Here is a 22,071-nt window from a genome sequence, read left to right on the forward strand (position 1 = left end):
AAATTTAATGATTTGATCTGTGACAGTTTATTCCTGTATCCTCTCTGTAATTTTGTAATATACATACAGTACCTCCACTCCAGGCAGTCTGTCAGAGAAAATTCCAGACAAGGATTCTCACTGTTTTAAACAGTATATTGTACTGATTATTCAAACCAATATGTAATAACTTAATACCACATGTTGTATATAATTTTGATGACATCTACATTTTTATATTTCTTCTTTCTCAAGAAAGAACCCAGAATATGCCAACTGTTGTTCTAAGATTGGGGTTAATAGAAAACCAGTTTGTCTAAAGCAGACCAGAAAAAGAAAGAGGAATAGGAAATTAAGAGTTAGTGTCCCATAGCTAAGGGAATTAGCATAGGCATTGATCTCTGCAACTGAAACGGCTTCAAGTTGCTATATTTAAAGTTCTGTTTCTCTCGAGGGTGGAGGGAAAAAGAACCAATCAATAGCAGTTAAGGTTTATTGTTAATAGACAATTAACAATAGCACCAAAAATAGAAATGGAATTTCTGATTCCAGAATTAATCTGCAAAATGGTTGGGGAAGACTGACTTGGTTTTTTTTTTAAAAAAAAAAAATGGTTTGCTCTTTGTTACAGGATGGGTTGCTTCTTCAAGGAATGTCCAAAGGTTTTGCAATTATTTGCTGCTGGTTGATGATTCATTCTGGAGATGATTTCAGGGATTTGAAAGGAAGTGAGAGATCAGAGCCAGTGGTAACCATTAATAAATGCAAAGTAATTGAACAGCTAGTTTTCAAAGTAAGGAGTGAATATTTTTCCTGTAGGTTATGGTTTTATCAGAGTTCAGAACAAGAAGTGAACTGAAATTGATATTGAAAGAATCAGGATCAATGTCTCTGTTAGAGCCGTTGTCTTCAGAGTTTAAGCCAATAATTACATATTAAGAGGGCAGTGTTATTGGTAACCTGCTTGGCTATTTGGCTCACTTTACATGTAGTAAATTTGATCTGGAGCCTTGGAAGTCCTTAGTATTAATATATTATAATTAAGTAGGCTAAAAAGTAGTGTATTATTTTTACTAACTAATCAGGTATATGGGAGTTTTCAGAGAAAGGCAAGGTAAACATTTGTCAGATGTGTGAACCTGGGACAACTTTATAGATTTCAGGGTTTCATGAATGTGTGTTTGAAGTCTGTAGATTTCTCTTTCTTTAACATTCAATGTTTTTCCAAACTTCAGTTTTCCTCATCTATTTGGAAATCATTTGGGCTTTTCATGCAAGGTCTCTTAAATTATGTTCAGTATTGCTTAATAAAATGCATTTTCCAAGCAGTTTTTTTTTCTAATATTTGTGCATTTTTCATTCAATATACTTTGTGTAGGCAATTTTTAAATTGGAGAATTGCCTCACAAGAGTGTGACTTTCAGTTGATAATTTGATGTATTGATTTGAAATATAAGAGCAGGTTCCACAGCAAGATGTTTCATTGACCAGTAACTGCTCCTGTGATACTAGGATCACATATGAAAAGGAGAATCTTAAGAATAAGAAATAAAATGCTTGGGGCCCAAGTTATTAGAAAAACAAATTCATGGTAAAATGCTGCCTTTAAAGGGACATGTGACCGAAGCAGTGGATTTTTTATTGACTTAGCCACAAGTTTAAAAACTAAATATCATTTTATTTGTTTATTTGTTTGAGAACAACAACCAACTTGCAAGGTCATTCTGGGTGGTTTACAATTAGTTAAAAACATAAAAACAATTGAACTGGAAATAAAATACAATAAATCTCGAAAAGGAAAAAAAAAGCCAGAATAACAGAGACCCAACCATTGCATATTTCATTTAAAATGGGTTCATCCCACCTCTAGTCCAGGGGTGAAATCCAGCAGGTTCTGACAGGTTCTGGAGAACCGCTAGCGGAAATTTTGAGTAGTTCGGAGAACCAGTAGCGGAAATTTTGAGTAGTTCAGAAAACTGGCAAACCAGCACCTCTGGCTGGCCCCAGAGTGGGGTGGGAATGGGGATTTTGCAGTATCCTTCCCCTGCCACACCCACCAAGCCATACCACGCCTACCAAGCCACGCCCACAGAACTGGTAGTAAAAAAATTTGGATTTCACCACTGCTCTAGCCCAATGCCCCATTCAGAACTTATGAAAGGCTAGCTGGATAAAGAACATCCAAACTGCAAGGGGAATCTAATTCCAGAGGCAACGACAACAGAGAAATCATTCCTGGCATCACCTGGTCCCATTAGTAGACATTGTTTCATTGAAGAGATCCAAAGTGAGCCATGCCTATTCTCATGGGATAAACAGAAATAATTGGAAGCAGGTGGTCTACAAATAACCTGTCCTTGTGCCGTGAAGGGTTTTATTGGTGATAAAGTTTCTTGAATTATCAGTACAATTCCCAAAAGTGTGGTGTTACACGGACTTACCAAGATGTGCTCGTAATTACTTGCATTGCTGTATTCTGAATCAATTGAGCTCCTGGTTACTTTCAAGGCAGTCCCATGTAATCCAAATGGGAGGTGACTAAGTCATGAGTGACTGTGAACAGGGACTCCTGATTCAGGAATAAGCACAATCGGCACACAAGATAGATTGGTCCAAAGGTCTTCCTGGCTATGGCAACCATCTGCTCATCTGAGCCCAAGAAACATTCCCAAATTGCTCACCAGTTCTGTCCAGAGCCAGGGAACTCCAAAACCTCCAAACGCCAGCACTGGGAGACTGCAAACCTACAATTGTTCCATCTTGCTTAATTTGAGCCAAATTCACTTCTTCCTTATTGAGCACCTTAATGACATCACTTGGTTGACCTAGAGTGGAAATGTATAATTGGTATCATTAGCATATTGATAATACCACAGCCTCTAAGGACAGATCATTTGTTTCGTGTAAAGGGGGTCCAAAATTGGCCTATTATTATTTCTGTCTCTAATTGAATGTGAGGGGAAAATTTTCTTCCTTCATCTTTTCAGGCTAATTGGAATGAATGTTCTGCTTACTAAATTGTTTGTTTATTTAAAATATTTTACTCCTGTGTTTCAACTTTAAAAACCCCAAAGAAGCAAATTAGAGTCCATATCTGAGCACAAACTCCTTCTAAGAGTCCCTGCGTAGGACAGCTCAGGGAGACGACTGAAATAAGAACAGCAATTTCTTTTATAATTAAAATAAATATTCCATTCATTTTTTACACCTAAGCTTGTGATTATTTCCCTACACTATGACAGATGGAAATGGGGCTGATTTACCCTCTAGTTTCCCAAATTTCTCCTTAAATTTCTTACAACATGTTGGAACATCTTTGAAACAGCAAGGGAAGGCAGGGGAATTGGTGCAAGCAGTTTCTTGTCTTCTGTTTCTACCAGTGGAAGGACTCTCAATGGAAATTTGCTTTGGATCATTTCTGCCAATGTACAATGTAATAAAATTCTGGAGCTGGCTGATCGTGGGTCATATACCCTGGACCAGAGATGTGTTTCAGCAGGTTCTGACCAGTTCTGGAGAACCAGTAGCAGAAATTTTGAGTAGTTCGGAGAACCGGTAGTAAAAATTCTGACTGGCCCCTCCCCCATCTATTCTCTGCCTCCCAAGTTCCAGCTGATCAGGAGGAAATGGGGATTTTGCAATAACCTTCCCCTGGATTGGGGACAGAATGGAGATTTTACAGTATCCTTCCCCTGGAGTGCTCACCAAGCCACACCCACCAAGCCACACCACGCCCACCAGAACCGATAGTAAAAAAATTTGAAACCCACAACTGCTCTGGACATTCTGTTTTGGAGAATGATTGAAAAACAAAGTCAGGGCAACTTGAGCAAAAAAAAAAACTTCGTGCATGAATTTGGTAATAGTGAAATTGGAAAGGATTAGACTAAACAGCATTTGGGTTAGCAGCAATACTAGACTGATGGTGTTCTCTCTGAAGATACAAGTGTAATAATCTCAAAATGTACTTCAAGTAGATAGTCAAAGTCTAGATAAAAACGAATTTGATTGTTCTTAAAAGCCTCCCAGCCAGTATTAAACAATTAATGAGAAGAAGAAATAAGTGTAGCTATTTCACTTGTTTAGAATTTAGGACGTAATAAAAATGGGAAGTAAAATCAGTGATGGAAGTAAAGGGATGCCATCTTCTATGGTACATGTGCTTAGCAATGCTAAAGCAACCCAAGTCAGAACTGCTGCTAAAGTCTATCACTACTGAGGAAAGCTCTTCTTCAGCTTCTGGACATGCCCCAGGCACTCCCCATATGTCAAATGCAAAGCACAAAGAGCTCGGAATAAAACGCAAGCTACTCTGGTAGCCATTCCCAGCTGGAGACCAGGTTTTGCTTTCTTCCATTTTCTAAGGTATGAAAGGAGTGTACTTTTTTTTTTAATTCTTAGTCAGCACAAAGCTATGAACAAACAGTTTAATGAATGCAAAACCCACCACAGAGTAGTGGAAAGAATGAGGAAGTCCCTGCACCCCTGCCCCAGGTAGGGATCTCTTTCTTCTCTCTCTCAACCCTCCCCAAATTGCACAAATAAGTAGGAATAACCCCAGGCAAATATCAGGTATTCTCTACATATTCAGTGGATTGTACTATGGTAGGGCACTCTCATGCTGACATTTTCAGTCCTTTCAAAGTAACCATTCCCAAATCTGGCACTCTTCAAATGTATTGAATTAAAATGTCTAGTGGATGTGTTTTGCCAATAGAATAGAACAGAAATAGAAATAGAAATAAAATGACGGATTTGGAAGGGACCTTGGAGGTCTTCTAGTCCAACCCCCTCCTCAGGCAGGAAATCCTATACCATTTCAGACAGATGGTTATCCAATCTCTTCTTTAAAAAAGAAGAGTCAGAGGCTGTGCCCAGCAGGGCTGAAAGCTGAGAATTGGAGAAGCTGCTAGACCTGGGAGAAGTCTACTCTAAAAGCATAAGAAAATATACATAGCAATTTCTCAGTAGAAAGGAAATGTCATCCCCACAAGTCTGCAATTGTTATAATGCTGCATTTAGAATATTGGATCCTAGACCTGCCAATTTCTTTTTAAATTACTACCTAGTTTTCCATTTTTTAAAGTAAGACCAGAAGTGCAACATTTCATAATTTTACTTCAAGTGACAGGAGAAGCTTCAAAGAATTTATGAAAAAGAAAGACCTGGTTGGAAAAGATGATAGTTCATCATGGGCAGTTCAACACCATTGTATTGTTGGAACTTATTCATAATTCAAAATATTCTGATGGAATGTTCAAAACAAAACACTGGCTTGTAGATTTCACACATATTCCTATCAGGAGATACTAAATACACTGGATCACATTTGATTGATTGATTGACTGATTTGATTTGATTTCAAATCAAATTTGATTTTAACTCCAAACCACTCTTGAGCAGTTCACAATGTAAAGAAAACAAGATAAAAAATACCTTAAGATAAATAAAAAATATAACAAAGGAAATAAACAAGGTGGAAAATCTAAGCAATCAACCCCAAAATATATGGAATGTTGATTGGGTTCACATATTGTGCTGAGTCATGTTTTATGTTCACTGTACAAAGAAAAAAATAAAACATTCAGATGCATATTATGCACTAATCCATGACTTGGAAAATGTTCAGTGATGAGCCACAGCCAAAGAGATTATTTTACTGACTTTCCTCCCCTTCCATCTCTATTATAATTTGGATTTTAAATTCTTCAAATGAAAAATGTCTGCCTTTGCTTGTATTTTTCTTTAACAAAACATCTTTTTTGATGCAGAAGTAATAAGCATCATTTTTTTTTATTCCATTTTAGCTCACCACAGTCAGTTGACTCACAATCATGATGATGCTGAACTGTTCAGCCTTACTATGAATGTTTTGGTTTCTCTGTCTACAGTACCATTCAACTGTGATCAGTTTATAAGCAATTTTCTTTTGAAATAGCCATGATTTACTTGAAGTCTGTCATCACTTGAGAATCATGGTGGAGGAGTTGCCTATTTCTTGTTCAAGATACCTTCCTCAACAATATTGCAACAATTTGCTCTATTGAAATGATTTTTCATACCTACAGCCATAATATATGTCTATGAATTGTCCAATTATTGGAGAAGGATGTAGTTTGCCCCGTGCACGTTATTATTCAATGCTTTTTCTGCCAGCATTAGAAAATTCAAGAATTGCAAATACTTTAGCTGCACAGTTTCATAATGTACTTTACTGATTCTATGAATTCATAATAACTTAGCACTTGTTTTCACAGATGCCTGGAATCATCAACAAATGTCATTCCATTTGTTATATTTGTTGGACTATGATAATAGAAAAATGCATTTTTGAAAATTCAGAGTATTCCAGCTCTCTTCCATGACAGAATCTACAAGATAATGATAATCCAAAACTTTACTGAAAAGAATAAAAGTTGAAGTCAGAAGACAGTTTGTATTACGTTCATAAGCCTCTGTCTAGCATGATATAAATATATATCCATTTGGGAACAAGTAACAGCTAGAGCAAATTAGTCCCTTTTGGTTATTTTTCATTCATTTTGAAACAGATCCAATCATGGATATAAACAGATACTATTTTGTTTATGAACATTTCATCCGTGCCCATTTTGTTCTTATCCAAGTTGAAGAAGTTAATCTTTGTTTCATAGATGACTGCAGTAGAGCTGATTTTTCCAGAATAACTTCATTTGGGGACATGACGGTAAAGAATAAGAAACTGGGAATCTTTTTCTTTTCCTTACAGCATTCTTTAAAATAATCCTACGTAGTGGTATAGCATTGTTCTAGGACAACATAGACAATTAAATATGATGGTTAAGATAGTGAGGAGCTAATGGAATGCAGACAGATTCCCCACTTCCTTAAAATTTGCCAAAAATCACCAATGTGACACGTTTCCTTCTCTCACAGCCCATGCTTGGTTGCAAAATGTGGAGGTATGTAACCCCAGTCGTAATATTCTTTGAGAAAAGCAGCAAGCTTTGGGTAGAGATAGCATCTACCCCCAAAACATAGGAAATTTATTGCAAATATTGCTTTTAAAAGGACAGAATTGTCCATCTTGGGATTTTTACCTTATTTGATCAGGAATCTTTTCCCACCATTTCTACCATCCCATCCTATTTCAGATATTGATTTCCTTTTTGATTTTATGACCTATTCTAGTGGTTTTCAACCGGTGGTCCGCAGACCACTGGGAGGGAGGATGTGCTGCCTGTGAGGCTTGAAGCAATGTTTTGATTTAAATCTTAAGTTAAGTCTTGGTCCTTGGCCACATAAGGTATTTAAAGGGTGTCTGTGGTGAAGAAAAACCAGTGGTGAAGAATAGGCCAGTTGAGAACCACTGGCCTATTCTTCATGCCCTACTAGCATACTGATTTCATATATACTTTTTATAGTTCCTTAGGGTTAGGATTAGGGTTTGCAAATAACATTCATTCATTCATTTACTATCAGATCCCCATAGATCCCTATCAGGATGCTGCCATTCTGGCAGGGAGTGCCGGGATGCCAGTTTACAACCTTTTTTCTGTTTCTGGTCTTTCCTATACTTTCATGTACCTTCCTGGGAATGGGAGCGGGGAGGGAGTAGCCTGGCGCCATCTGTTTTGTCTCAGCTCCGAGGAACTGAGAAAACAGCATCTGAGAACAGCTCCTTATCACCTTCTCAGCTCGAAGTTCTCATAACAACTTTGCACCTGTGGGCTGACTCACCTCCGGACTGGACAAAGGGGAGAGGTTTCTACAATTTTTAACTTAATGGGTTTGAGCAATAGTTTCAGATCCTGCCTTACTTTCCTTGAAATGATGCCTGTTTCAAGAGTGCTGCTTTCTTGAGGAGAGAGGAGAGGCAAGTACTTACATTTACATTCTTTAGCCAATTCCATGTCACACAAGGAAGGACAAGGAAACAACGGCCTCTCGTCAGCCATCAACAAACCAAACAGCCAATAGGAAGACACCACATAAACACGATTCACAGGACAGCCCAAAGCACATATTCCAGTAAAGAAATTCCCTGAAGCTGGGCTCCAGCATGAGTCCGAAAGCTCGGAAGAATAAATCTGTGGCCCAGTGACCGACCCAAATTCGATTTCACAATTCCATATCAGTTTATAAAGAAATGGATCAGTTTCAGAGAACCTGAATTCAAATATTCACGTTCAATTGAAAGCTAGCTCTAAAAGTATATACTGCCCTCATTCTTATCTGACTAATAATCATTGAGCTTTCTATACATGAGACCTGTTCATGCTATACTCAACCTCTTACAAGTGATCTTTCTGGCATCAAGTCTCAGAAAGGTCCTGTAATACAAGAAGAATCACTGCATCATTGAAAACTATTAGATGAGCACATGCCAATGTTGATATTAGAGTAGTTGTATACTAATAATTTGATCTAGATTGGTTTTCCTTAGTTTTGGAGTTGCTCTTATAAGGTGTTGAGGATTCTGGGATTTGTAATAGCAATAGCAATAGCACTTAGACTTATATACTGCTTTACAGTGCTTTACAGCCCTCTCTAAGCTGTTTACAGAGTCAGCATATTGCTCCCAACAATCTGGGTCCTCATTTTACCCACCTCAGAAGTATGGAAGGCTGAGTCAACCTTGAGCCCGGTGAGATCTGAACTGCCAAATTGCAGGCAGCTGGCAGGCAGCAGAAGTAGCCTGCAGTACTGCATTCTAACCACTGCGCCACTGTGGTTTATAATCTAACACATCTCAAAAGCTGAGCTGAAATTGGTCCCTTCCACAGAGCCACTATTTTGCCCTGCAAATCCTCATCCAAATTTTTGCACTGCTACATAAGTGTCCTAACCGTTCCCATCCTAGCTGTGCAACATGCTTCCCTGGATATAACCAGTGTAAAAGAGCAACCTATTTATGCCCCACTCCCACTCTCATTCTTCCGTCACTGTGTTCACTTTTCACATCACAGGAAAGAAAAGGGCTACTGAGTCGAAGAGGAGCAAATGGCAGAAAGATGGTGGGAAGTTTCCACAGCACCTTGATTTTAGGAGCAAGGGAAGAGTTTTGGGAAGCCGGGATTTCCCACATAGGAAGAATCTATACCATGCTGCAGCAATGTCTTTTTTACTATAGCATCTGAAACACAATCATAGGTTAATTGGCTCAGCTTTTGATGCAGCCTGCAAGCCACATGATGTGTGATACCAATCTCATATCAGACCAGCTGTTGCAGTAATAATAGCATTGGAGAAAACCTAGGTATCATTGCCTAGTTATCAGCAGAAAAAATTCAGTGAAAAAGGCACAACAATCAAACTTAATTTCTGTGATGGAAAGAGCACTCTCGCTCACGTGGTATTATTACAGCTCTAAAACATCAATACTTACTGCTATATTTTTTTCCAGCTCAAAATAAAAATGAAGATGTAACTCATAACAAATTGAAAATAATAAGATGATCCTTACATCATCTGTCTGAAACAGAATACAGAAGGAATTATTTAAATAATTACCATTTACTGATACTTCTAAAAAAAGATCAGAATGCAAATCACTAATATTCTCTGCTTTTCATTTGCATATATAAGAGAAAGATTTCATGTAGATAGAAAAGTGCCAGCAATAGAATCTGATAAAAAGAATCTGATAAAAAGAATTTGAAATGAATTATGTACAAATGATAATATGTCATCACTAAAATGTATAAACTTTTGTTGAGATTTGAAACAGAGGGACAGCAAATTAAAGAATGTATGGTAAAATGGACCAAAAAAATTCACATGGATCAATAGGAGAGAATATGGTTAAAAGATCTGAAATTCACATAGACTTATAATTTAAAACTTTTTAAAAATGCTGTACCGTTGCTACATGACACCAGCAAAATTGTCTATGATGTACTGTATGAAGGTACTTCTTATCACTGTAGGAAATATAACAAATATGAAGGAACATTTTATTATGCATGATGGGCTTGTGAAAAAGCTAAAAGATAATGGATACCAATACATAAGGTGATGCAGAGACTTTGAAAAATTAGCATTCAGATGAAACCAGAACTTTTCTTATTAGGACTTAATGTACACTCAAGTAGAAAAGACTTATGGACAGTTGGTTTTATACATGGTAACTACAGCAAAGCTGTTATATGAACAAAGATGGAAGACTACAGAAACACCAATACTGAAAATAGATAAAAATGAATGGCTGATTTTGGGATTTATTGATTTAAAAGGGCTGTTTATGAGAGATGGTAATTGCTGGTTGTATCAGTTGCAGAGAATTTTGAAAATTGCTTCTTTAGATATCTTTCATTTTCTTAATTTTCTGTTATTCTTCATTTTTTCTTTTACTCTTTTATAAACTTTCTTTTTCTATTTATTCTTCTATGTTTCTGTAGTTTTTTAATTTTTATGCAAATATTTTTAATAAACCCTATTTAAAGAAATTAATATTCTCTAAATATTTAGGTGCATATTTAAGAAGGTTCAGCATTATCTTAGTTTTGCTTGGTTTATTTTATGTCTTTATTGCAAATATGCTGACATGTATTAAAATGGTACCTGATTTGTGTGATTCTAAGTGCTTGACAACTCTTTCCAAGTGATTATAGGTATCCTCGACTTACAACAGTTCATTTAGTGACTATTCAAACTTACAACAGCACTGAAAAAAGTGACTTATGACCATTTTTTCACACTTACAACCATTGCAGCATCCCCAAGGTCATGTGATCAAAATTCGGATGCTTGGCAATTAACTCATATTTATAACACTTGCAGCGTCCCGGGGTCATGTTATCTCCTTTTGGGACCTTCTGAGAAGAAAAGTCAATGGGAAAATCAGGTTCACTTAACAGCCATGATACTAACTTAACAACTGCAGTGATTCACTGAACAGCCACGGCAAGAAAGGACATAAAATGGGGCAAAATTCACTTAACAAATGTTTCACTTAGCAAAAGAAATGTTGGACTCAATTGTGGTCGTAAGTTGAGGACTATCTGTACTTGTCATCGACTTATCATATACTCCAGTGGCAGATGGTTCAACCAATCTTAACTACCACCATATGAAGACAATTGCAATTTTAGACTTTTTTTAGTCTAAAAAATACCACGTTTACTTAGCAGATCTGGGCCCTGACGATAAAGCAGAAAGCCAGGCGATGAGTTGAAACATAAGGCATATAAAGAAGGAATCCCCACAGAATTCTGACTTCTATAGGACTGGACTGTTGCATTCCTTTATAAATAGGGAGGCCTTTGATAGCATCAGCAGAGATGGCTAAATGGACTGTTTTGATCCAGGAAAAAAATACAAATACTTTTATTTCTGTAGATATAAAACTTCCAAGCAGTTTCTACTTGGAAACTGCTTCTGGACTTCGTGTTTGAGGTGGAAAAAAAAGAAACTTTGATTTTGGGTTTTACTGATTACATAGATTTGTTGTTATAGAAATGGCTAGTTAATACGATTATGTAAAAGTAAAAAATCACCACCAAGGTCCAGGCACAGCAGTTGTGGGTTGGCCCTGGTTCGGACCAGTTCGCAAAAACCGGTAGTAAAACCGGCGGGAGGCTCCGCCCACTGACTCGGATGTCATCATAGGTGATCTGCGCATGCGTGATGCGAACCGGTAGTAAAGGTAAGTAGAACCCACCCCTGAGGCACAACCTAAAAAAGATGAGCATTTTCATTAATAGCAGGGAATGTTGAAGTTCTACTCTCCTTTCATGGATTTTCTCTGCTCAAAGGAGCAGTGAAAAAGTTGGATTATGAATAGACAATACCCCTTAGCTCTCCATAAAAGAGGGAAGACAGTGGGAGCACAAAGCTTGTAGCCAAATCAATTCACATTTTTAGTGCTAAAAGCATTCCTTTTCATGAGTCCCTGTGAACAATTATTTGAAATCGTTTTCAAATAATTTTTTTCACTATTACTTTGAATGGACTGAATTAAATATATATCACAATCTTTTTTTTTAAATCTAGAAGCTTCTTGTTTATGTTGTAATGTTGTATTTGATTATGTGTTATTATATTAGTTGTTGAATTAATTGTAAGTGCATCGTAAATAGAACTTCTGCTGCTATTACTACAACTATCTTCTACTTTTAGCAGCATGCTGGCATGATTAAAGAGAGTAACTTAAATGCAGAGTTCCCAATGCACCAGCATTAAGAGTTTGTAAAGCAATAGAAATTTGCTGTCATGACAAGTGGGAAGCATTTGAAGGATTTTAATGCACTTCTTTATATCTTTAACACCTCCCTCCACACAATTTCCTTTTAAATGATTTGGAAAGCTTATTGGAGAAAAAAGGCAAATATGCACAAATTCATGCACTGAAACACATGAATATTAAAGAAGAGGAATGCTAGTGTTGTTAACAATATTTTTTCCTATTTGTGAAAGGGTTAGGGTTTCTTTTTGCTTGTTTCTTTGTTTAAACATAGTGAAACCTGATTGGGCAAGACAAAACACACTCATATTAACTAGCTTGTAAGAATAGGAAAGTGGCATCAATTGATGGGTAGCTCTCTATGCAGAGCTGACCCACGAGAATGAAAGAATGGCTAAGTTGTTAAGGGAGGAGAAATGACAACCTTAGTCCTAGGAAAAAAGAAAATATGAAAAATAAATACAAAATAACCCCACCTTGGTTCTATTTTGGTATAAGAGGGGAAAGAAAAAAAATTCTGATAGACTTTCAAAATTCTGTTATTACACAATCAAATAGCATTCCTTGTGGGCACTGACCTGTTCTGCTTCTGCCCCGAAGCATTAACTTTCATCTTGAGAGCCCCAGAGTTTCCCTTTCTCCCATCTTTTTCTTACAGTTTCCACTTTCCTAGGATTGAGGGGTTTTTTTTCTCACTTAATAACACACCCATAACTTCACCAAAATTATTGCCACATTTTGTACTGCTATTGGCTAGAAAGAACACTTACAGATTGTTGACAGTTTTCTATGAGCGTTAGATAAGTTGTCTGTCTAGTAGAACAGCAGGATCCTATGAAGATGGCCATGTCTATTTGTTTATAACAGAATAAGAGAGTTGGAAGGGACCTTGGAGGTCTTCTAGTCCAACCCCTTGCTCAAGCAGGAGTCTCTATACCATTTTACACAAAAGGTTGTCCGGTCCCTTCCTAAAAGCTTACAATGTTGAAGCATCCACAATTTCTGAAGGCAAGGTATTCCACTGGTTGAATATTCTACTGTCAGGAAATTTTTCCTCAGTTCTAGGTTGCTTCTCTCTTTGTTCAGTTTCCATTATGATGTTATCATCTTCATAGTATCCCACTATTTTAATAGATGTACAGTTTTTCAAACTACTTGAATTAATTTCAACTACAATTTAAATTGGATTAAGTTTGGAGATGGAAAGATGGGTAATGAAATGTGTGCAAATGAAAAATAAAGCTCAGAATAGTACAATGCAATCACCAACATTTTCCTGAGGATATCAGAGTGAATAGACCTCCACACTTGTTAAATACACACATTCATATTTGTATAGTAAACTTTATAAATTTTTCAAGAGCAGGCACTTTAAAAGAACAATATGGGATTCTTGGTAAATCCAGGCAAACAGGATTGGACCACAAGACCATAGAAAAATGAGGATATATTTCCTCTCTCATAACCAGAACTGTCTATGGTTACATCTAAGATAGATAATTAAGAAGTTAAAAAACAATAATTTACTGTACTCTTAACTCAATCCTGCATGTGTTTCATGAATTAATTCATCTTCTAGCAAATGTGGAATAAACTGGGTTACAGTCAGGAAATTGGATGTATTAGTAGCCAGGATTATTAAGAAAGGCAGTTTTTGTTCTGATTGCCTGATTAAAAGGAAAGAGAGAAGAATTTTCTGGTTAGTGATAGGCATGATGTTGACAATTATGGTTTTGTCAGCGGACTCTGTGAAACCAGAGGTACACTGTATGTCTCTGTAAAAGTAGAGCTAAGTATCATTTTATGATTCTTATCCTCTTAAATTATGTTCTGTGTGACACCAGTGCTCTCCACACAATGCAAAGAATATTTTCCAAGTGATACCATGATTCAGGAGAAAATTTTGTGGGTTAGAAACATAGAAATGTAGAGTTGGATCATGTAGCCAAATTCTCTGCAATGTGTAGGAAAACCAATTAAAGCAACAGTGAGCAGTAACTGTCCAGCTGCTTCTTAAAAACTTCAAAGATAGAGAACCTACAATTTGGATAGGTAGAATGTTCCACTGATATACAGTTTTTACTATCAGGAAATGCTTCTTTATATTTAAATGTTTCTTTATATTTAAATAAAATATTAAAAAGGTAAAGGTTCCCCAGCACATATGTGCTAGTCATTCCCGACTCTAGGGGGCGGTGCTCATCTCCGTTTCTAAGCCGAGGAGCCAGTGCTGTCCAAAAACATCTCTGTGGTCATGTGGCTGGCATGACTAAATGCTGAAGGCGCACGGAGGGCTGTTACCTTCCCACCAAAGTGATCCCTATTTTTGTACTTGCATTTTTTACATGCTTTCAAACTGCTAGGTTGGCAGAAGGTGGGACAAGTAACTCAGTTACGCGGTGCTAGGGATTCGAACCACTGAACTGCTGACCTTCTGATCGACAAGCTCAGCATCTTAGCCACTGAGCCACCGTGTCCCTCAAATAAAATATAGTATCTGCAATTTGTACTAATTATTTTTGGTCCTAGATTCTGGGGCAAATTATCCCAGACTATCTTCCCTGTGGCACTCTTTTCCTTCACTAGTCACAAAAAACAAGCTGTATACAAATGAACATGAGATATTCAGTCAGCACACTGGACCAACTGGGGGAGGGGAAATCATCTCTGGAGTGAAAGTTCTGTTGGTGAAGTGCCATTGGAGAGCTTTTTATTCACTGTATCTTTGTGAAGGTGGGTTTTCATCATTCCCTTCAGCCAAGATAAAATGCTGAATGTGTTGGGAATATAAAACAAATCTCACTGCAGGCATTGATGAAATATGGTGTTGTATTAAACATTTCTTATGTTTTATAGTTGATTTATGAAATGTAAGGGAAATAAGTATTCAAATGTATATTCTATTTCAATATCTTCTCCCCTCCCCCCTTTTTTTAAGTTTTAAAAAAGCGTTGATGTTCAATTATCTTGAAAAGATTAAGAAACTGTACTAAAATGCATTACAGTTTGCTGGGTCAGAAAAGTTGCCACTTCAAGATATTTCATATTGTGTTCAACTTTGGGAAAACTCATTACTTCTTCTAGTGCAACTTCTGGATATTTGGAAGGATCCGTTCTTTGTGACTCCATCCATTGAGCAAAGTTATGACTGGATTTACTGTATCACATTGTATGAACTCAGCCATTGTAATGTGAAATTCATGATTTTTTTGCCGGTGAAAAAAAAATGAGTTTACAATTCTCTATGCAAGGCTACAACAGATGGTTATTAGATTTTGAAACCCGACGTAGGTAGGTACTGCCAGGAAAAAAAGAGAGAAAGAAATAGCACTTGCTACAAGCAAGAAACCTCAAAGCAGATTGAGCAAAAGTAGTACTATTTTTGTCTGGGTGGCTTTCTATTTTTTAATTGCCTGAATGTTTTATCTGTGCTTTATTTGTTTTCTGCACAATGGTTTGTCTGACAATACTGAGGGCCATCTGTTAGGGCCTTTAGAGATGATGGAAATAAACTAGATTATAATTTAAAAACTTAGATAGCACTAACTCTATTTGGTAGGACGATACATTTGGAGGTGCAGAAAAGAAAAAGAAAAAGCCAAGAAAAATGGCTTTGAAGCATTTTAAAGATCCCTAAGAACCATACCGTATTAAGAGCAGAGAAAAGGAATGGAGGGCTGCCCCATTGTAACATTTTTAAGAGATCTCCACATCCATGCTGGGAAAAGTACTATTTTAATTAAAAATGGGAGAAAGGGAAAGCAATGTATTAAATGGAAGAGTAGTGAGGATGTGGAAATTGTCTAGGGGAACAATGCCTACAGTGACCCCTCTTGTCTCCCTTGATTGTATAGTTTGGCAGAGTAATTGGTTTGGATTGGTTACCTAGAAAAGGCCAATATTTTTAACCACAAACAGAAGCGCAGAGACAACTGTGGGGGCGTGGGGAGAGAAAAGGCGGGGTTCTTTAAACAACTTCATTATATCCTACTACTATTTCTTCATCCAATCAACTTCATGGGGGTGGGGTGGTATTTTAAGAAAAAAATGTAACGGAGGGCTATGTGCCCCAATTCATGTTTCTGGAAGAAAGGCACAATATAATCTCACCAAGTTAATAAATACAAGCTAAATCCCAAACTGATTTGTATCAGAATTCATTTTAAAGCTAGGGCTCTGGGAAAGGTTTGCTGTCTGCCCCATATTACTTTCCTGTTGAAGTTCACAAGGGGGTGGATCAAAACCAGCACTTCCTGTGCTGCAGCACGCAGGGGCAATTGCAAGGGGCAATCCATATGTCAGTCAAAATTCCCCCTCTTCCACAGGAACCTTCTTTTTTGTTGTGGTTTGGTCTTCCTAGAATTTGTATTTGGGGAAATCTGAAAAAAGCCAGAGGCATCTGTCACAATTTATAGTAGTCCTCTTGGAAAATCTGCCCTTTTGAGTGAAATAAATCCATGTCACTCAGATGGCCTTTGACAGAGGGAATGTCAATGTTAGATCCTGGGAGCTGAGTTCTGGCATGTTCAGGAGTGTCCATCTCCTTTGATATGAACAATCTGAGAATAGTAATATTATTTATCATCTTATGACTGTCTTGTATCAGGGCAGAATACATTTTCTAATGCTACCAACTCCAACTGGTTCTGAGACCTGTCTTTGAATCGACAGCAGTAGTCAAAGAAGCCAAATATAGAATCTTTGAATAGAACTCCTTAAAAATGAATCTGTTTAATACAGATTCTTTCATTTGTAAATAAGATGAATTTTCTTTTTGTGTGCACATAAGCATGCTCCCCAAATCTGTTGCTAAACTGTTAGTGTCCACCTGCCTTAACAGATTTAAGCCTTCTCTTTTTCTAGTGTGGTTATTATAGATATCTAGATGGAGCCTTTCTCCTATATTAAGTTTTTCTCTCTCAGGCATATAAGGGGCGGCTATAAAAATTGGATTGGATGTGTGATGGTAACACAAGTAGAATCCTCAACTAATGCATTGCATTGGATTTTAAGTCTCACTTGTTATATAGATGAGGATGGGTCAGGATTTGGCACTCATGGGTGGCAGTGACCACAGTAAATATTAAAGGGGGGGAAGGAGTAACAAAAAAAAAATCCAAACCTTGGGAAAGTTGGCTCTTATGACACTGAATTACAGTCTGATGGGGAAATGAATGGAGAATGGTGCCTTTCTTCCAGAAAGATCTAGTATTGGAATCCTTCCAAGGTTTCTCCCCTGAGTTGAAGCCTAAGATCAGGAACCACACTGGCTAGGCAGTGGGAAAGAAACAAATACATGCAAACATGACGCCAGCATATGAATTAAGCAACTGACATACCTGTGCCAGACATCATGATGGCATTACATAACTACATCTTTTGTGCAAAGACACCAGAATGTATGCGTTGTCACCCTGAGGTCATCATAGTTTGGAAAAGTGCTAAGGAAGTAAATCATATATGTGAAATGTGCAAAATATTGAAAATTATTCAATATGATTCTTATAATCATTTACAACACAGTTGGGTCCATACCCATTCAGAAGAAAGGCCTGTTGAATTCAGCAGGGCTTACCCTTAGTATAGGACTTGTTCTGCCCCAGCACCTGATTCCCAAGGATTGTGACACACACCAACGGTTCTTATCAAATTTATAACATACCAAGAATAAACAAAGTCCAGCAAAGGTTGGCAACCAGCCCAGAAAACAAGATACGATAAGACACTCACTCTTCAAAAATGCTCTGTAATAATTACACATTGTTTCCAGCAAGAAATTACTAACTGCATGCAACTTAAATAGGCTAAGGGAGTGGCCAATTATCCTCAAACCTTACTCTTGAGAAGACCTCCTCCTCCTGAGTAGCCACTCCTTTTGGCAGCCCTGCGTGTTCGAGCATTGAGGAGAGGCTCCTGCACTTCGCTCTCTCCACTTGAAGGAACCTCTGGAGGTTCTGAAGGCCCTGGCTGAGTCTCTGCCTCTGGCACCACATCCTCTTCAGTCTCCTTGCTGTCCAACGCGAGCGCTGGCTGCGCCGGCTGCTGGTGCGACCCCACACCAGCGTCCTCATCATCGGGATCAACCACGATTTGTGCAGACCGCTGGTGGGCCACAACAGGACTGTAGCCTTATAGTCAAGTGGAGGACTTCCTCAGCATTTCACTCTTTTACCACATATATAATGTAACAGGTTGATTAACTGCTTAAGTCATAGGCCATGTATGTCTGTCTTCTTTTTTTTAATTTTATATCATTTGCTTTATTTATTTTATTAAAACCCATCTCACTCTTGCAAGCTGGAATTTCTTGACTGATGGGATCTGCAACATGTCTCCTCTGTCGGCATGGGTGGGGGCGGAACTGTCCTATAGGGGTGAGATGATTCCTCAAGTAACCTGAACCCATGCCTTGCAGGGTTTTATAGGTAATAATAAACATAAATTGCATCTGGAAACAAACTGGCAGCCAATGCAGCTCACAGAACAATGATGTAATATGGGCCATGCTAGGGGCCGCAAAGACTGCCTGCACAGCACACTCTGCAGCCTTTATGAGCCACAGTGGCACAGTGGTTAGAGTGCAGTACTGCAGGCTACTTCTGCTGCCTGCCGGCTGCCTGTAATTTAGCAGTTCAAATCTCACCAGGCTCAAAGTTGACAGCCTTCCAGCCTTCCGAGATGGGTAAAATGAGGACCCAAATTCTTGGGGGCAATATGCTGACTCTGTAAACCACAGTGCAAAGCACTGTGAAGCGGTATATAAGTCTAAGTGCTATTGCTATTTATGACTTCCACATTTAAGGATCTTCACAAAGAGCATCTACCTTACATATTATTTGATGGATGGGAGAGGTGTGTTATGATTTTGACAAAAAGTATGATATGATTGCCCTTATGATTCAGAGTGGAATGCCAGCTAGTACTCTATGTATATCATCCACCAAAGGCTGGACAAAATGGTTTGATATGGATGTTTTTGCTGCATATAAAAATTAGTAAGTTTGCATATTCATTAATTTCTGTTTCAGAATATATATAATTCTTTCCAACTTCTAGCCCTGACCCTAGTAAGAGCCAATCCAATGAAAGTATAGCAAGTGCCAGGGTCCAAAAAGCTAGAGAAGGGCACTACTTTTATTTATTTTTAACTGAAGTCTCCTCTGACTTATGTGTCTCTGGTACCTAAATTAAATTTCAAGAATTGATTTAAATAAAACCAAGCCTTGAAAAGCTTTTCTCTGTGCCCACATGCCTCTTTAAAAATTTCAGTTAACTGATCTCCATGAAAAAAAATGAGTGCCTCAGGCTAACCATTTGAATCGTAGAGCGAAGTCTGATGTGATCTGATATAAATAACACAGGAAGTCCTGACAGTAAAGATTTATAATGAAGAGATCATGGTTGAATTTGTTGCACATGTTCTGAAAGAAAAACAAGTGAAAGGCACTTCTTCAAATTTAAACAAGGCATAGTTTTATTTATCCATATGTACTATACATATATTTTACAGTTCATCTAATTGTATTTATATACCACTCTAAATTCCAAAGACCTCAAGGCAAGATACATGATTTCCATTTCCTGCATTTCATCCTTACAAAGTGAGGGGTCCAAGGTCACCTAAGCATGATGGTGGGCTTTGACAACCATTACATAATTAATCTATATGATTACTGCATGATTTCTATCTCTTTCATTTCATCCTACAGAGTGACGGGTTCAAGGTCACCCAAGTTTCAATGTGGAATGCAACAACATTACCTAATTAACTTGCTGTATTTCTACCAAGCAAACTGATTTCTTTATGATGTGAAACAGAAGAATTCTTAAAAAACAAAACAAAACACAGATTGAGCAAAAAGCTCCACCCAAACCTGACACTCAGACAGTATCTTGAGCTAACTTAAACTCAGTGGATTTCTAAATGTTTAGTTTGTTGATCATCACATTAGGACTTTTCAGATATTTTTTTTAAATTACACAGACGATGCTAAGGAGAGGGATGCCATATGGGCTTTTTGTCACTTGCCATGGGAAAAAAATGATGTTGCGTCAATGTTTTTGCATGCTCTTAAAAGTTAATACTTTTATTGTTTTACAAATGTTCAGAAATCCATTTCATAGCAATAGCACTTAGAGTTATATACCGCTTCATAGTGCTTTACAGCACTCTCCTAAATGGTTTACAGAATCAGCATATTGTCCCCAATAGTCTGGGTTCTCATTTTACCAACCTCAGAAAAATGGAAGGCTGAGTCAACCTTGAGCAGGTCAGAATTGAATTGCTGGCTGTCAGTAGAGTTAGTCTGCAATCAGGGCTGGGTTCTACTTACCTTTACTACCAGTTCACAACGGAAGTGTGCGTCTGCATTCGCTTTGCTTGCACACATGCGCTTCTGTGCATGCGGAGATTGTCAATTATGACATCTGGGCAGATGAGCGGAGCCTCCCGCCACTTTTACTACCTGTTCTAAAGAACCGGACAGAACCAGGAGCAACCCACCACTGCCTGCAATGCTGCATTCTAACCACTGTGCCACCATGGCTCTTTTCATTTATTCTCTGTTTCAGAATATGTACAATTCTCAGTAAAAGCCAGTCAAATGAAGGCATTACAGTTGCCAGATTATAAATGATGGCCTCTTCTATCTCCAGCCTTCCCAAGTACATGTGGAGTCTGAACCTCAGATGATTGTATCTATCCTCATTCCATGTCAATATAAGAAGATTCAATTTTTGGCTATGACTATGTCACTGAACAAAGGGATAATTTAAGAACAATGCTAAACCAAGCTCAGTTGACAGTAGAATTCAGTATTTTGGAATTTAGTATTTTGATTGTTACTTATATTATTTCCAATAGGATTAATATATGGTCAAATAAAGCTAAATCTGACAATCATTAGAAAAACTGAGATAGGGAAAGAAAATATAACAAAAGTCAGAATATTGTATCAGCAATGAGTTTGATTTCTATATATTCAATATTCTTGGGACAAGATTAGATTGTAATTCTTAGTGAAATGTTTTAAATTTTGATAGCGCTAAGAGGATAGAACAACACAAATATGAACACATATTCTAACACATGGTAAAATAAATATGGGAGAGAAAGTTTTTAAACAGACATATTAGCTATTTCTTACTACTATATGCCCCACAGGTGAGAAATTTGCAACCAGTAACAAAATACACCAACCAAAGAGCTCAAGATTGCAAATTCTATTATACCATTCAGGAATTATGAAACTGCTGTGTGTTCAATTTGTCCTCTGTAGGTACAAGTGCAGACATATGTTTGCTCTGTATCTTTTGTAAGAAATATCTTACCTATATGAAACAACTGCATTTCTCCTCCGAGAAATGTAAATGACTATACAAATAGCAGCAGTCTTTTGTAGAGTCTCACATAAAGAAGCTACTTCACAGAACTTCGTATCTCCTTAGGACTTTTACTGGCTTGAGTTTTACTGGTGGCCCTGAATACTGTAGTACCACTGATGATCACACACACACACACACACACACACACACACACACACACACACACACCAGCCTGAAGATGACAAGTGGGACCTCATGGAAACGTCGCCAAGATAGTCTCAATCTTACACGGGAAAAGACCAGAACACACCAAGACTTGCACACACACACACACACACACACACACACACACACACACACACACACATATATATATATGCATATTCTTTCTAGCCAGGTTTTACCTACGTAAACTAAGTTGTTCTACAGCCCTGGTTCTGTGAAATCTCATTCACAAGTTTCTGGGCCTTTTTTCTGTTGACAAACTGCAACTCTGTCTTTCAGCTCCAATCCAGGAGCCCTCAAGTAGTCGCATTCACACCAAACCATTTTATACAAAATTTATATTTTGCTGAAATATAGACCAGGTGACTCGATAGAAAAAC

This window comes from Pantherophis guttatus, chromosome 2 (genome assembly GCF_059756535.1).
Source record: "Pantherophis guttatus breed Tessera chromosome 2, ASM5975653v1, whole genome shotgun sequence".
Lineage (NCBI taxonomy): Eukaryota > Metazoa > Chordata > Lepidosauria > Squamata > Colubridae > Pantherophis > Pantherophis guttatus.